The following is a 17,435-nucleotide window of genomic DNA, read 5'->3' as shown; positions in this document are numbered from 1 at the left end:
AGCAAATGCTCACCAGACTCTGGAATAATTCCTAAGCCTGCGTACAAAATACAAAATGGTGCCTGTGGATGGGATACAACATCTGAGGGGAGTGGCACAGAATGGAGGCTTTCCTGAGACCTAGATGGGAAGTCTTAAAAATGCACTCAACAAAAATGTACTGGGGCACAGAACTATTCACCAGCAGGAGGAGAGAAGCATCCTTAGAGCCACAAGTCTACTAAAAAAGATCCCAGCAACGTGAGATAGGGCAGTGGACCTGTTGGAATAGCAACACCATCTGGGTGGTAAGGATTATACTGCAGGTGTCTGGGCTTTCAAACCTTACCCAAATATTCCATCTTTAAAGCATATTCAGAATGCAGTCTGGGAGGGCTTTGCACTATTGTGTTGTCTTTACCTGTCTAATCTCTGGAGCTATTTCTCTATTCCTATACTAAAACTTCAATTTTGTTTCTAATATTCTTAAAATTTGTAATGGAGATCAATTGATCAAAGGAGTGATTGCACAGGTTGTGAAAGGAGGAGTGATACTATTGAAAGGTAACCCAGTCCTCAGTTTCACTTCCGCTAGATGGAGATCCCAGTACAGTGACCAGAGACATCTTTATTCAACTACAAATTCCTTGAAGGCGTGGACTGTGTTAAGTCACTAAGTAGATTTATTTTTTCTACATGTCCTAATGCAATCAGACTAAATCCATAAAAATTATACTGAAGACAATAGTAATAAAATTGTGATTGCAGAGAAATTTTAAAACCCAGAACACACTAAGAGGGGACAGAGAGGAGATCAATATTCTGCCATAATCCTGATTGAACTCTGGGTCTTTACTGGCACCCCTTGATGTCTTATTGAGAATAGTCAATGTTTGATTCTAAGAATTTTTCCACAATGTTGAATTTGAAGTTTTTCTTTTCTTTTATATTTATTTTCATTATCTTTCTGTTTGAGAATTTTTTCTTTTAATCTGAAATAACTTAATGGCCAGCTAATCATCCTTCCTCCCTCTAGTTTCCAGCCTAGTCTCTAAAATTAAACTTCTCAAAAAACCACTTAACTGAGCCTTAGCCCTCCAATGGCCTCTTTCAACCACTGGCGGCTGGATCCATAACTCCTCAATGAAGTTGCCTCAATCCTTTCTTCAACTGAAAGTATTTTTTCTCTCCTTTAAATACTTGCTATATCCTTTTAATGGCATCTGATGCAATATTCCTTTTATTCTAGTAATTTCTTCTCATAGCTTGTGTTCTGGGCTCTTCTGTTCTACCGTTGATGGCATGTCTGTGTCTGATTCATGTTTAGTTCTCAGCAGGCCCCGGGAAGGGGGCCGAGCACATAGGAGCATGATGTTTTGCTCAATGCGTATTTGTAGAATGAATCAGCGAAGAATCTCGGCACTCTGGAAATAGTACTGAAAATTTCAGATCCTATAGCCAGTGCAAACTATATGTAATGGTCTTAGCCAAACACATTTATCCAGCACTTGGAACTCTATGATCTTATACCTAAGATTCTATTGTAGCCCTGAGGTGCAACAAATTATGAAGCATGTTGAATTGTTGTTGTTCTGGCTGGATGGCCAAATATTTAAAAAACAATCTGGTAAAACACTGTCTTGGTTTTTTGATCCATAAAATGGGAATAATGTCAGAGTCATGTGGTTGTTGCCATGGTTGGCCCAGACATTCTATGTGAAAATGCTATGAAAAATATCAAGAACTATATAAACATTAGGGTTATTGTCTTATTTTATGAATGCCAGTTACTGAATTGATTATTTGCTTGTCTGTTTCTCCTACATTTTCACATGTGTAAATATATGGACAAGTAAAAAATGAGGGAAAAATCTACTTAAAAAGTACCCAGACCAAATATTTTTAGTATTCTTTACTATGCTTCTAAATATTTAATAGATTATTAGTAGATGCAAACATAGAAGACACTATTTCACATTTGCATGTTAATGAAAAATCATGAATTATACATTATTTGCTATGTGGAGTAGTAGAAACAGTATTCATTTTTTATGGCCATAAAAACTTAGATTGTCTCCTGAAACACACATCAAATCCCCTTCTGTAATAGTGCCAGAAAGATCTGCAAGCTTTTTAAAACCATCTCCAGCGAAATTAGATAGATTTGTTTGTGCTGCTTTGCAACACGCTAGTGTGAAAGTTCATTTTAAACAAAATAGTTTTAATAAATGTCATTACTAATGTATATTTGGTCATCACTAAAAAATGGGGTTTTAATATGAATGTTTCATTTTAATAAACGGCAGAGGAAGCAAGTTGCCCTGAGTCAGCAGGAAGTGGTTATACACCAGAGAACAGCCTGATTGTGTTAGATTCATCCAGAACACTGAACAGCCCAGAGACGGTCCAAGGAAAAACAACTGGCTTTATTCAAATGATTAGGCTTACTGCAGCTCAATAGTGAGATTCACACATTCTCCTATTATTTCTTGACCTTGTGCCAAAAACTCCCACTTACAGTAATAATTAGAATTAGTGTTTCCAGTGCATGCCTCCATCTTCCTAACAAACAGTAAAAAAAAAAGAAAATGTGGCGCTTACAAACTATGCAGTTAATGAACGTTTTCTTTACTCTGTTTGATTAATACAGTTCAATTTTCCTAACTTTTTACCATTATGCCCAAGTATATCTACCTTCTGTTGCTAAATCACTACAAGTGCTATCATTCGTACCATCAATCCTATAATTTTGAAAAGAACCATTGTTTCTTTCTACCTCTCATTAAATTCTAAAAAACCCTCCTTTTATTTTCCTGGTCAGAGCACATAGTAAAGCTGTCTTTGACTGCTGTCATTCTGGGCCCTGTACATTTTTGGCGCAGTAATGTGGGAAACTGTAAATAGCTCAAATATTGAATGGCAAATGTTTGACTTAGCATATAGTACAAATTACTGTGCCTGCTATTTTAATAAGAGGCACAGTTTGTGCGAAGGTCTAGAAGGGCCCATGAAATCTTCGTAGATGTCAATGAATGTTTCTGTCTCCATTGCCAGTCTGAACCCCTTACCAGGCTTCTCGTTATGCTCAGTCTGCACTTCCACGAAGGGAATGGAGAGAAGGGAATCATGTCATATTTATGCGTTTAGTGATTCCTGTAGCACTGTGGTTATTACCACTCACAGAAGCTTAACACATACATCCAAGGAATTTACCCTTAGTTGGCAGAATCTAATGGGAAATCAAATAGAAATCATAAGGTGTGAAAAACAAACAGGAGAAAAATAATCAAAACTTAAATAAAAAAATCAGATAAATCTGATTGCTAAACCAACTGTGATCTGAATTCGTACTAAGAAGACAGAAGCCAGGATTGAAATCCCAAAACCTAGACTGGACCCCATAGCTCTGCCACTAACTGATTTTACTCTGCCTAAATGAGGTATCTAGCTGGGGGAACTTGGACACTCTGAACCTTAGTTTTCTTATTTATAAAACTGGAAAGCAAAACCCCTACTTCAATTACGTCTCTGGTTTGTTGCCAAGAACAAATGACAGGGGTGAGTCTTGTAAACTCTACATGTTGGTGATTTTTTGAGTTCACGGCAAGAGCCTGTGTGGTAAATCCATCACTTGAAGGCCTTTTATGTACAGAACCTTCTGAATAAAATGCTCTTTTCCCAGGTCCTTATGCAGTCGGCTCCTCTTTCTTCTAGCCCAGTTAAATTTTACTCCTTCAGCTGGCTGTTCTCAGCCTCTAGCTAAGGTATCCTCTCCAAAAGCATTCTATCTAATCTACTGTTTTTTCACTATCTGAAATTAGCCTCCTCTCTTATTTGTTTACCTGTTTATTGTAGAGTCCTTGCAGATATAAGCTCCCTAAGAGTAGGACTGTTGGCTGTCATGTTCACTGCCTTAAAGTTGGCACCTAGAAAAGTGCTCAGCCCATAACAGGGATTCAGTAATGCTTGTTGACTGACTGAATGAATATGATAGCTGATGGTTCTCAGGGAGGAATAGATAGCAGGGAGGGCCCCATTGATGTTTAGAGACTCTTGACTACTGCTCCTTTTGTAAACCATCTCACATGTACCCTCATACTCTGGCTCCTGATCCCACCCTATTTAAACTTCCGGTGTGTCTCCACTCTATCTTCTCTCTCAAGGTAAAAAGTAACAATGATATTAACAGTAATAATAATTGAGCATTAAAATGTAGCTAAATATTTTACACACATGATTTTAATTAAATCTTTAAAACAGTTTACTTCTTAGTGAATTGAGGATTAGAGAGATTAAATAATTTGTTGAAGGTCTTACCATAATTGATTATCAGATGTGCGTTGGTCTGACACCCATGCTGTCCCCTGCACCATACTACATTCTGTAGAGCAAAGCCCTTGCACAAAGGGACTCACACTCTTGCTTCAACACAGCTTGACTCTCTTTTTCTCTACCCTAGCATACTCTATCCTGGGTGATAAATTGACTGAATTATCAGAGAAATGAACTGGGTAGATCATGTTCAGGTTTTCCCATTGAGGTGTGTGTGTGTGTGTGTGTGTGTGTGTGTGTGTGTGTGTGTGTGTGTGTGTGTGTGTATCTTATCGGGATCTTTCTGTATACAAAACAACTTACAAGGGGGCACCTCAGATTGATGATTGATATAATAGCTTACATTTATGGAGCACACACTAAGAGTTAGGTATCTGTAGCTTCATGAAAACTCTATAAAATATGTACTGTTTTTATTCCCGTTTTACAAGTGAGGAAACTGAGGCACAATTGAGTTTAATAATTTGCCTCATGTCACACAGTCAGCAAGTGGTGGAGCTGGGATTTGTAGTCACTAGTGTGAGTATGAAGGCATGTGCTTAATCACTATCTTAAACTGATGGGCTTCGGAGACAGAGGCGAGGGCTAGTTTACTTAGCCTATACGTAAAACTCACCTTTAATGGGCAACTCGATTTTCCATGGAACATTTGGTCAAAGATGAAACCTTAAATACATCATTTTCCATATTGGGCAATGGTAGCTGATTCTTTAGTCTTGTGATTATTTTTAGTATAGAATGATTTTAAAAAAGCATAGTCTTGAATAAACAACCTATTTTTCGTTTGATACAGATGAGCCATCAACCAAACAATATCATTAATCCCTTTAATATATCTATCACCATCACTTTCTCTAGAATTGTTTTGTTCTTTGTCAATGAGAAACATGAAATAAAACAATTATGTCATAAGAAATCATGCAAAGAATTCACCGACATTTTCAGTTTTTATTTTAGGTCTTTTGTTGCTGCTGTTAAGATCTCCAATCATATAGATTTTAGTTAGATCCACAATTTCATTAAGCCACAATAGCTTACATAAGGGAGGATTTGAAAAGGAGTAGAAATAGTTGTAAAAAGACTCCTAAAGTAAAGGCAGTTTTAATAAGACATTTTTCATTAAAAACAAGACTATTTAAGAAAGTCAACCAAAGGGGAAAAATGATAGAAATTTGTGGATTAGACATTTTAGTTATTAACCTTCAAACTTCCAGACAATAAGGCAGAAAGCAAGTTATCTCTTGAAGAAACCGCTCTGGGAAAAGGAAAAACAGGATTTTGAGTTTGACGGTACAACCTTGTACCAGCACCGTTTTCTTCTCCTGCTGGTTCAAGGAGTTCTAAGCACCCTTCTGTAAATCATCATCCCACATCTATTTATTATCTTCCAGCTCAGTGCACAATACTATCTGTTACACATGGATACCAGCAGTAATTCCCTGGGGGGTGGGGGTGGGGGGCTCTTGTGTAAGAGACAGCGAGCTCTGCACTCATCTGTGTTCTGAGTTTCATCCTGCAAGGGAGTTTCTGTTCATGCTGTAGTCAACATCAGCATCCATTAACGCAAAGGTAGTATGTTTCTAGCATTTATTCCTCTGTACTTATGCAATGTGATGTTAGCCACCCAGTGCCATATGGATACAGAAAAGTGTCTGACTGCCTTAGAGCAGCATAAGGTTGAAGAGATTATTTTTACTTTTTTTCTTGCTGTTAGAATGGGCAATTTAATAGGACTTTGGTAACCTGTATAACAAGATACTTGCATACACAGTAGCACTGTTTCTGTTCAGTGGAGAGTTAAAATAAAATGAATCCCACATCCCTGCCAGAATGCTACAAAAATGTTGGCTTCTATTGCAGAAGAGGAAATCAGACCCTGTAGAACAAAAATTAAGAATTTTAAATGTATACTATATTGCAGTGATTCTCTACATAAACTCTAAGAATCTCTTAAAAAGCTTTAAAAAATACAGATGCCCCACCCCATCCTCTAGAGATTCTGATTAAATTATTCTGGGCAGGACCCAGGCGCTTTCATTTTTTTAAAAGCTCCTCAGATAATTCGAATTTGCAGATAGGATTGAGAACAACTGGTATGGGAGAAAACCCTCAGAGCCCAATTGTTCGTTTAGTCCTAGCACAATCATTAACTACTTATGAGACTTTGGTTAAGTGCATCATTTTTCATTTGCTCCATGGTTTCATCCATCATACAGAGTTGTCATAACGATTAATTAAACCTCATAAATGAAACTACTTTGATAAATATAAAATGCTACACAAATATAAAATGAAAAAGGAATGAAAAAAATCTCGGAAATCAAAGAATCCTGAGGTCTATTGCCAATTCTGACATGATTTTTTGACTTGGGGTATTTGTCTAATATCTAGTATATTCTTTTACTTTTTTTTTTTTTTGGCAGGTGGACGATACAGGGATTGAACCCCAGACCTCGGTGTTATCAGAACCACACTCTAACCAACTGAGCTAACTGGACTTCATTTAAAATCGTAATCTCAGTTTCCTTACCTGTAAAACGGAAACAATATATTCAACTTGTAGCTGGCAGAAGAGACATAAATGCCCCTATTTTATAGTAGTGTGAGGATTAAAAGACAGTGTTTTTCAGGTACAATTTCAATCCATTTTAGTTTTGTTCCCCTTCCTCCACGATCTCTGTGAGGATCAAATGAATTGATGTATGTGAAAACACATTATAGCTATAATTTATTATCATTATGCTGTTATTATTATGTTTTCATTATGCCTCATTTTATTCAGCTGTAAAGTGAGAGTATTGAAACATCCTTCAAGCACTAAAAATCTGTGATTCTTAAAAAATGAGAATTGGTTCAGGGTGCGTGTGCGTGTGTGTGTGTGGAATTCCAGAAAGCATTAATGCAAAGAAATTTCCAGGCTGTCTTAGCTAGTGTTCATGCTTCATGACTGCATTCTTTCCTCTGAGAGAACTCACAGAAGAATTCTGAAGAATTTACAAACAAGAATCCCTTTCTGTTCTGGAAGTGTAGGTGCACCTTGACTTCTGCTGGTTTTAACTGAGCTGGGTCAGAGATCTAACTCTGTTTCAAGCCAGAAGTCTACAGGAGCAAGCTTAGGGACTATACGCCGCTCTGTAGAATAGCCTGCAGATGCCCAATTCATATTTCTGTCCTGTCTGACTCACTTAGAAATAGTGAGCCTCCTCACACAGTCCCCATGGCCAAATTTCTGATGCTAGGTTTGGGGGAGGGAAACGCATTCCTGCATTGGTGATTGGGAAGTAGGAAAATACTACATTCTGTTAGTAGGCGTATACCTGTGTAGCTTCCGTATCTATTGTGTGAATCTTTAAACTTGTTGTTTCCTTTTAGGATATAAATATGCTCAGGTTTCTTCAATCTTAAAACAAAAACAAAATGAAAATAGAAATTAAAAATCCTTCCTTCCAACCAATGTTTTTTTCTAGCTGCTGTGCGACTTCTCTTCTTGCTTTCATAACCGGTACGCTTAAAGAACTGTCTGTGCCTGCTACCAACATTTCATCTTTCCTGATTCATTTTTAAATCCCCTGTATCTGGGCTTTGTCTCTACCTTTGGCCAAGGTCGGCAATGGCCTCCTAGGTGTTAATTTCAAATATCAGTTCTTCCTTTTTATGATATCTCTGACCACCATGGCACCTCTAATCCTATCAACCTCTCTTCTTATCTCACACTTTTTCCCCCATCGAGATTAAAATACTGTTCACTCCAGTTTTTCCTCTTCCTCTCTGCCCTGTCCTTGGCTTTCTTTCAGGCTCATTTTGTGCCATTTGGTTCTTATATGTTGATTTCCCAGGAGCCCTCCCTTTTCTTCTGATAACTCCACACACAATTTCTGGAGGGACTCACCCCCTTGCATGTTAGAAGCGACTACCTGTCCCCAGATTTCTAGAAAGCAGCCTGAGTGAGACAAATCTAAACATGTTACTTTCTTAGGAAGCACAATCTCAGAGAAGCATGGATAAGCAAAAAGAGAAATGAGCAAGGGAAGGAGTGAGAACAAATACAAGGGAATAGCTGGCTGCAGCTTTGTGAAAAACTCACCTGAGTTCTCACAGTTTACTTCAAAAAGGCTGTATAAAATCCTATATGTCAGAACAGTCTGTGAAGTGCAGGGAAGGGGAACTTAAACCCCGGCTCCCCTCTCACACTGGCCAAAGCCCCCACCACAGGGTGCCAGCATCTCCGCACTGCATTGTGCCAGCCAGCCGTTTTGGGTAGTTACCAGGTATCTTAGTTTTCTATGTTTGCTGAAACAAATTATTGCAAGTTTGGTGGCTTAAACAATACAAATTTCTCCTACAGTTCTGTAAGTTAGAAGTCTAACACATCTCACTGGATCAAAATCAGCACGTCATCAGGGCTGGATTCATTTCTGGAGGCTCTTGAGAAGAACCCATTTTATTGCCTTTTCCAGCTTCTAGAGGCTGCCCACATTCCTTGGCTTGTGGTTCCCTCTTCAAAGTCAGCTGCAGTGGGTCCTTCTCAATGTGAGTCCTTCTCACTCTGACCTCCTATCTGCCTCCCTCTTTTACCTCTATAGACTCTTGTGATTAGGTTGGGCTCATCCAGATAGTCCAGGATAATTAGCAACCTTAATTCCCCTTTGCCATGTAAGGTAACTTTCATAGTTCTGGGAATAGCGCATGAACCTCTTTGGAAGGGAGAAGCATTATTCTGCCTTCCAGACCAGAAAGCCAGATTTCAAGGTGTAGAGGCAGCCTCCACATTAGGAACCACAGGACCTGGATATGAACCAGGTACTCTCCCTTTCTTGGTCTGCAGCCCACATCCCAGGGAACCAGGTCAGAGGAGCCTATACCTGTTCATGGGCCCATGACATCCAGTTCTTTGCAGGCAATGTGGGAAATCTGATTAGGAGGGAAGAGTCACTATATGAGGAGTGAGGCACTGCTGGTCCTGCCTGTGAGTGACATAAGGGATGAAGAGCAGCCACTGTAGTAGATCCAGCTGCCTGATCAGGCAAAACACGATCATTGCCACGATGACCTGGTCTTTACCGTAATGTGGAGATCAATAATCTCTATGAAGTTTATGGAAACCTCTCTCTGCAGCTTATAACAATGTGGTTGATGCCAGATTGATTTTCCTGGGGCAGAGGGGTGGAGTTGGGGTCCAGAACCACAGATTCAGCAATCCTTGGGGGTACAGAAAGTGTGATTAGCACTTATTTAAATCCAGACAACTCCCAAATTTACGCTTACTGTTCAGCCTCTCTTCTGGGTTCCAAACTACCTACAGGATATTTTAAGGCAGATGTCTCATATTCTCTTCAAATTCAATATGTGCAACATTAAATTCAACATCTTCTCCACTCTTCCACCTGTTCCTCCTACAGTATTTCACTTTTCTGCAAGTGGCACTTTCATCAACCTAAGAACCCAAATTAGAAAACTAATAGTCACCCCTGACTCCTCCCTCTGCCCCATCACCTACCCATTCTTCACATCCTGAGGTTACCTGATTCCAACCCCTTTCATATTCTCACCATTCCTGCCTTCATTTGGTTTTTATTTTCTCTTAACTTTTCTCCATTCTTCCAGCCATCATCTTTCCAATCCATGCTTCTCTCAGTATCCAGAATTATCCTTCTTAAATAAAAATCTGATCAAGTAATCCCTTTGCATACAAATCCTTCAGTAACTTACTAATGCCTTCAGGATAAGGTTGGAAATCCCTAGCATGGCATTCAAGGCCCTTCATGATCTGGACTTGACTTCCACATCAGTTGTACCTGTTCATTCCTTTTAAACCTTGAGTTTTAGTCACATTGAGCTACTTGTACTTTCCCCAATGCGTTATGTTGTGTCATGGCATTTTTCCTCTGTACATGCTGTTTGCACTGCCTGGAATATTCCCCTGTCCCAACTTCTTCTTCTCCTGGTTTATGCCTAATCCTCTTTCAAGACTTGGATAATCTTTCCCAAGAAAAATTCCTCACTCAGCCCCCTTCCTGCAATATTGACTCAGCACCCTTGTTTGCTCTCTTTACATGCTAACATCGCACTTGCCACACACTCTGTTATGACTTTTTTCTTTGGGACTCATTTTCCTGCTAGATTATGAATAATTCTGAGAACAGAAACACCACAGATTATGTACCTTTGGTCCTCTAGTACCCAATGCAATGACTGGCATGTAGAAGATATTTCATGAACGTTTGCTAAATAAAAAATGATCTGGGTGGTAACAGCGTACACTACTGCTTTCAGTGTCAGACAGATCAAGTTACTTAATACATTGTTATTATTATATTAGAAGTCTAGAAAGGATTCTTTTATAGGTAAATGGCTCTTGGTTAGAGCTGTTACATATGTTGCAGGATGTATAAATCTCGTAGGCTAAGAGGAAATTATGTTGCCTAAGTTATAATTTATTTGAGGAATATTTGTTCATTTTTAAGGGGCTAGCAAGCAAGCAACCCATTATTAAAATTTTGAATGTGAAAGTCACTTTGCAGGTTTCAGAAGATGCTTCATCTATGTCAACTGGAAAGGAGGGAAGAAGATTTGTGGTGGCCCTATGGCCAGTGAAACAGTGGCTCTAAATGGATTCACAGAACGACAGACTACAGCAGTTAAGGGAGCCCCAAACCAAACTATCCAGGGGATGAATATATTGAGTGCATTATTTCACTATGCACGATATCTCTATTCTATAATATATAACTTTGAACTCAACACAAAAATGCTTACTGCATGAAACTGTTGGACACCAATATGGAAGGAGAAAGGGACTGGCAAAGGAAGGTGTGTGATGCCTCATCAGATTAGCAGGTATTAATTTGGCTTGGTAAAGTACATAAATAAGAGACTTCTCAGGTTTTATTAAGAAAGAATTAAGAAAATATGATTTTAAAAACCATAGGTGTGATGGTTAATTTTGTGTCAATTTGATGGTGCTGGAAGGGATGCCCAAATAGCTGGTAAAACATCATTTCTGGATGTGTCTGCGAGGGTGTTTCCAGAAGAGATTAGCATTTGAATTGGTAAACTGAGTAAAGAAGATATACTGTCACCAGTGTGGGTAGGCATCATTCACTCCACTGAGGAATTGAACAGAACCAAAAAGGGAGAGGAAGGGTAAACTTGCTCTCTCTGTTTCAGCTGGGACATCCATCTTCTCCTGCCTTCAGACAACAGAGTTCCTGCTTCCCAGGCCTTTAGAATCAAACACAGGTGTCCCTGTGACCAGGATCCCATTTCCTTTCCCGCATTTGCTGCTGCTGTTTCAGGACACTTCCTCCTACTAAGAACTAACATTTATTGTGCTATTATTATGTTGATCCAGGCAATGAGCTAAGCCTATTAATCTTCACAACAAGCAGATGTGATAGGGACTGTTTTACTCCTGTGGTGCAGATGAGGAAACTATATCCTCTGAGAGATTAAGTAACTTTACCACAATGAGATTTGCAGTAAGTAGCAGGGCTAGGACTTCATCACAGACCCTAAACTCCAGAACTCACATATGACCCAACATACGATTCCTGTAGCCAGATCACATTGTGGTTAAACGCAATCAGGGAACCTAGGTTCTAATCCCTGCTCATTTAGGTCAAGCTAAAGAACTTTGCTTTGGTCACTGGGACTCGGTTTCCCCATCTATTAAAAGGGTGGAGTTTAATTTTGTTGTTCACTGTAGTCCCTTCTGATTTGTGTTTTGGTGATTCTGTCATACGTGTCAAACTGAGCTTTACAAACTCAATGGGAAAAGGAATCATTGTATATTTTTGACAGGCAAAAACTCATTTGCGAAAGATAAAAGGAAAAAAAGAGCGAGAGAGAGCTATCTACCAGGGAAGTTACTGGGAAAGTACAAGGTCACACACCTTCTACTAAGAATCCAAATGACCCTTTGTATCAGAATATTTAGAATGAATTTGCTGTCACTTTTTAAACCAGTTCATTACGGAAACAGTTTATAAAATTATTCTTCTTTTGTTCACCCTCTTGGGTTTTGATCCTTTACTGCTTTTGCCAGTTAGATAAAAAAGTTACTTTCCAGAGCTACTCAGGCACATCTGTCTGAAGAAGCAGAGGGAATCCACTTTGTAGCTCATTTCTCTGAAGATGAGGGCTCCCCAGCTAAGGAAGATACTAAACACACTATATTTTCAGGAATACATTCAGGAAAAATATGATTTCGAGAGAAAGAAGCCTTTGTCACACAGTATGCTTCTTCCTGATCACCCTAGTTACAAGATCATGATTGTAAATATTATCCAGGCAACCTCCAGACGTAAAAATGTGTGTGTGTGTGTGTGTGTGTGTGTGTGCGCACATGTAAGGAAGAATTAAGTGTATCTGTAAAAGGGTCCCTTTCCAATGAAGGTCTCTTAATTTTGCAATTAATGAAAAGTAAGGAGCCCTGGCTTCAAGCTCTGACTTTCCGTCCGAGCTGAACTAACTCCACAGCCTCTGGTAAGACTCATCTTTCTGAGTCTCTGTTTTATTAACTACAAAATGAGTAGTGGGACAAAAATGATCTCTTAAGTTCCTCGTAGTGCTAACATTCTGTAATTCTGATTTTTGCTAAGGCTTCAGACTTTGAACTTATTCTGCTAACCACACATTGCCACAAATGTCTCTTTTGTTAAGTCAGTTTCAAAAGCTCAGAATTTCATGCTCAATGAAAAACATATGGAAGGAGGGGGAAAAAACCTTTTATTTCTTTCTCAAGTTTAAAGATGAGAAACTAGACTACAGATGGTTGTCTTGGGAAAACTGCAGTGCGCTCACACTGCTCTGGCTTGGAACCCTCTTCTCTAGGGTCAGAAGCAGACCAGCTTTGAGGGACTGTCAATTGCCTGCCTACATTTTATCTGAGTTAGATTTGAATGAAAAAATTGCCAATAAAACCCAGAAAGTTTTTTTTTTTTTTTAAGAAATCAGCAAATTGCTATAACTAAAAGATTGTTTGGGCTCTGAATCAACTTTATTTCTTGTCTTTTTGCTCTTTTGAAAATAAAAATATCTCATTTCCAGCTCATAAAGTAGCATTAGTTCTTATTATTCCATACATAACAAGTCAACTGGTAATTCATACAAATTAAATTAGTGATTTTACATTAAATTTACTGATGACAAACTATAGGATTCAGCAGTTTTGCTCAGATAACCTTTAAAATGTATTAATTTCACCCCATGATTTACATAAGGCTTTATTTCCCACTGCTATAACTTCATTCTCCAAAGCAGAAATGCTCCATGGCTTTTCAATTTGTTACCTAATCAGCACAATATATTCCTCTTTTTCTTCCTTTTATATTTTCTCCTAAATCTGAGACTTCAATATTTGAAGAAATTGTACCAAGAAATCTCACCTGACTTTTCTATTTCTGTGAACCTTTAAGGGAATAAACAGAGAAAAATTATTCCATTGAACTAGGGGTACTGCTTGCAAACACAGTGGTCTTAAGATGATTGCATTGAAATAATTTTTTTTTTCAGATCATTGTACTTGGACATTACAAAAACATTTCCACAAATCCACCTAAAGCTCCTAGTATCAATATGTCAAAATTTCTGGAAACTACACCAGTGACAAAGAATGGAGTGAAAAGCAGTTTCCTAAGGTGATTCCGATGAGGTGTACTGTGTGACAAAAGCTGCTCTCTACTTCCTAAATGCCCCCATCCTGACTCCAGAGTGAGGAAGTAAATTCTCTCCAGGCTTGCCTTCTTCATCAAAAATGCTTATCTCACAGGAAGAAAAAATGGTGGTGAGGATCTAGGAATTCCCAACGTACCCAATACAGGAGCCCAGTGTTCTCTGTTGGGGGTACAGAAGATTTGACTGAACCAAGGGGGTTGACATGGGGGTGCGGGGAAGAGTTTGAGAAGAAATGGAGGTGCACTTGAAGTTTTATACTGAGCAGAGAAGAACGCTGTAGAGGAAGTAAGAAGAGGTTTTGCTATGTGAGTAGAAATATCCCATTTCTAATGTGTATTGGAAATTTGACACAAAAGAACCCTACAGGGGAACTTTTCTTCGAGGGCTAACATGTTTTCTTTGGGGAAGCATGTTTTGATGTGTCAAAACAAAATGGAAGGACAAATATGACAGTAATAACAACAGCCTTAAGGAGACTCAGTAGTCTAGAAGGATGAAATAATATTTAATAAAAAGTCATTCACTTTAAGTCACCATATTCTTTTGATAGCATTGTATTCATTATATCTATGCTTTGCCATGTTTGAGTCCTTCTGACATTGAATCTGTACTACAAATTTCATTCATAACAAAATAGGATATACCATGATAGAAGCTATAAAACATTACCTATATATTACTAAACATTTCTCATTTATGTATGTTTCTTATCAAATGCAATTTCTTATGTAAATGTTTAAATTTTCCTTGTACACTGTTTTATAAACAATCTCCTTACCTTTACCTTAACATTTATTTTTATGATAGAGGCTCAGGTTTTATTTATTTGTTGATATTGTGTGACATTTAAGCTTGACTTCGTTTACTAAGTCTTTTTGTAGTTCACATTTTCTGGTTTGGTAGCTATTCTGAATAAATGTTAGAAACGATGCTTTTTCATTTCCCATTTTCCAAATAAACTCTCTTGGCTGATTATTAGCCTTTCCTCATTTATTCACATTGTATTTTGCCCTCTCACATTTCCATTATGACTAAACAGAGAAACAAAGATTGCAAATTTGTCTTAAGTTGACTAGAAGCTATATACTTCATGAAACCGGTGACTTTGTCCCCAGGTCCCCAATATCCTCACTGTATCCCTATTTCTAGAACTCTGTCTGGCACAGAGTAGACAGTTAAAAATATTTTTGAAGGAATTAATTATTAAAAACACTCTCAAGATGAGTTGACCATGAGTCTTCCCAAGGCTAGCTCAGGAATGGTGCCAGCCTAAATGGTCTTTACCCAGATAAACCTGGTGGGGTTTTTGCCAACCAGAGCTGAAAGCAGTCTGATTAATCCTATTCCAAAAGGGAAGCTAGAGATCAGAGTCATTGTAACATATAATTTTCCCAAGAGTGTGGATTGAGTGTTAGTTCTTAGCCTTTTCCTCTATGTTACATCCTGCTTTTATTAATTGGGAATGTACCATTAATTTCTCAGGCATGGAAACATTAGCAGCTGTATCCTATGGTTTCACTGATCACAATGTGAATAAAAAGAAAAATCTAAAGAGCAAGATCACAAGATCGTGCCTTATTTTTGAACCAAACAAGTAATTTTTAAATTTTTACTGAGAAAGCAGAAAATGCCAGGGAAGTACAGTATTTGTGAAAAGAATTAGAAATAAGCTACCAGATCATTACTTCAAGATTGCATGGTAGATTAGCCCAGGTGATCTGGATATTTATTGCACTGAAAAAACAACATATATATCAGTTGAACTGTACAACATCATTCTTTATACATATATATATGACTCATGTTCAGCATTTGAAATATTTGCTTTTTAAAGTTACATATTTTAATTTGATATTCAATTGCTCAATACAAATAAGGATATATGTACATCACTAAAGTATTTGCATTTTATTGAAACTCTCTTTTATGCAGTTCATGTGCGTTTGATCTCTAGAATGTCTGACTTACCTTTTGGAGCTATCTCTATGAGGTTGCATTAGTTTGTTATTATAATTGAAGCCAATGCTTAAATTTATTACATCATAAAGAAGCACTGTTTTTCTTTTCTTTTTTCTTTCCTTTTTTGGAGATTCAGACCACAGTCTAGTAGTGCTTAAGGAAATTGATTCACAAACAAGAATCCTACATATTGTTTCAGTCTCTTCCTTTGGCATTTTACATAGTGTTAGTTAACCACCTATGCAGTCTGTCCTTAGTACTTATATTTGGAGAATCTGTCTATTAAGTAAATTCCAGGAGTCAAGTCAGGGGAGTTTTGTGACAAGTTTCTTGTTGAAACCAGCACAACCAATTCTTACTATAACACAAAAAGTTTTCTAAAACGTACAGATTAACTGTACCCTACCAGTTTCAAATGTGCCAGGTAATTATCTGTATATTTATGAGTAGAAGCATTCCTTTCTGCACAATTTGCAATGTTCCAATCTCTAAAATCATGCTATTGACTTTTCTGTGATGGTCATATACAACTTTGAGTCAAAAACTATATGTTGGAGAAAGGACCATAGCCAGAAGAAAAGCACGAGCCCATTCTATACCACATTTCAGGGCATTCCAAATCATGGGAAAGATATTATAAGGATGGATCACATGTAATAACATTTATTTGTGTAAATTTTTGTCTCTGCTTTTAGACTGGTAGTTAGACCCAAGTCATTCATCTGTGTATCCCCATTATTTAGCACATGTCTGGCACATGGTAGGTACTTGATAAATGTTTGCCCAGTTGTCAAAAAGAATTGATTATTACCTGGGATTCAGAGCACTTGGAGACAGGTTATAAAGGGAGGGAGATAAGTAAGTGCTGATATATATATATATCAATGTGTTTTAGAAATAGAGCAAGTGTTGTTTCCCTTTGTTAAGCACTCCTACTTATCCTTCAAGGTCCAAATTGTTACCCTGGACCTGTTTTCTAAAGTAGAGGTCCCAGGAAGAAATAATAATTTCCTCTTTTATGATGTCCCTGTCATGTGTATTTTCCCTGATTATGGCCATTATGCAGCTACTTATTTCAGTCTTTCTCTCTTTCTCCACTGGTATTACTTAGGGTTTGGGATTATGTTATTCATTCACCTTCATGGTACTATTTTGCCAATCACACAGGAGACTTACAGAAAATTTGATTTACTTATTGAACAGGTCATGAAATTTGATTTCATCAGAATCAAATTTTGTTTTCTAGTCTGTATGCTGTAGTCCAAGGGTCAGCAAGCATTTTCTGTAAAAGGCCAAATAGTAAATATTTTAGCATTTGTGGGCCATATGGCCTCTTGCAATTACTCAACTCTGCCATTGTATCACAAAAGCATCCATAAACAATATCTAAATGGATGGGCTTGGCTTTGGGCCAATAAAACTGGGCAATAAAAACTTTGGGCAGTGGACTGGTTTAGTCTGTAGTTTGTCAATTCCTGCTGTAGTCTGTT

This window comes from Cynocephalus volans, chromosome 8 (assembly GCF_027409185.1).
Source record: "Cynocephalus volans isolate mCynVol1 chromosome 8, mCynVol1.pri, whole genome shotgun sequence".
NCBI classification, from domain to species: domain Eukaryota; kingdom Metazoa; phylum Chordata; class Mammalia; order Dermoptera; family Cynocephalidae; genus Cynocephalus; species Cynocephalus volans.
Note: the sequence above shows the minus strand (reverse complement) of the source record.